The sequence below is a fragment of the Monodon monoceros genome, unplaced genomic scaffold (genome assembly GCF_005190385.1).
Source record: "Monodon monoceros isolate NGI ecotype Baffin Bay Population unplaced genomic scaffold, NGI_Narwhal_1 Super_Scaffold_7, whole genome shotgun sequence".
In the NCBI taxonomy this organism is placed as follows: Eukaryota; Metazoa; Chordata; class Mammalia; order Artiodactyla; family Monodontidae; genus Monodon; species Monodon monoceros.
The window spans coordinates 107,348,772-107,349,538 of NW_021703784.1; positions in this window are offsets into that span (position 1 = coordinate 107,348,772).

Genomic DNA, 767 nt, shown 5'->3' on the forward strand with positions numbered 1-767 from the left:
ACATCGTGGGTGCCCCCTGTGACACTATGGGTGCCCCCTGCTCTCCTCCAGCTGCCCCCATAATGCTCAGTGTCTCCACCTGTCTTCTCTCCTGGCTCCTGCCCTGTGTCCTCAGCTTCCCAGCAGCTGTCAGAGCCTGGATACCCCACCTCCCTATCCTGCAGGACAGTCCCTCTCAGGTGGCCCAGAGCCTCCTCCAGCTGCTGCCCGCTGGACCACAGGATGTGGTAGAACTGCCCTCTCAGTCCTTCATTTCCCACCCAGCCCAGCCAGCCACCTGTCCTCAGGACCCCAAGGGCTCCCCCTCCCCCAGCTGGCGTCCACAGAGCAGGGGCTCAGGGAGCTGATTGTTTCTTGCTGGGGTTTGTCTCATCTTCAGTCCTCTGGGCCCCAGTTTCTCCTCTAAGGGAATCAACACTAGACTTGAAAGGGTCAGAGATTGGGTGCTCTGGAAGGGCCTGGGGAAGGTGCGTCCTGGGGTCAGGGAGAGTGAAGGCGAGCAGGGAGCTGCGGTCATCGGGGAGGGCTCCCCTCCGCCTACCGGAGGCCAGTCTAACCCCGTAGCGGAGGGGACACTCCTCTCTGCAGGTGAGGCCTCGGGCCTCGGGGCGGGGGCGGGCGCGACGGCGGCGTCCCCAGGAAGGTGCCCCAGGTCCGGGGGACTGGGGGGAGGGTGTGCCTTCTGGCCCGCGGGCCACTAGCTCCTCCCCGACGGCGCCGGGCGGCACAGGGGCCTGAGGAGGGAGGGGAGAGTCGCGCACGGAAGT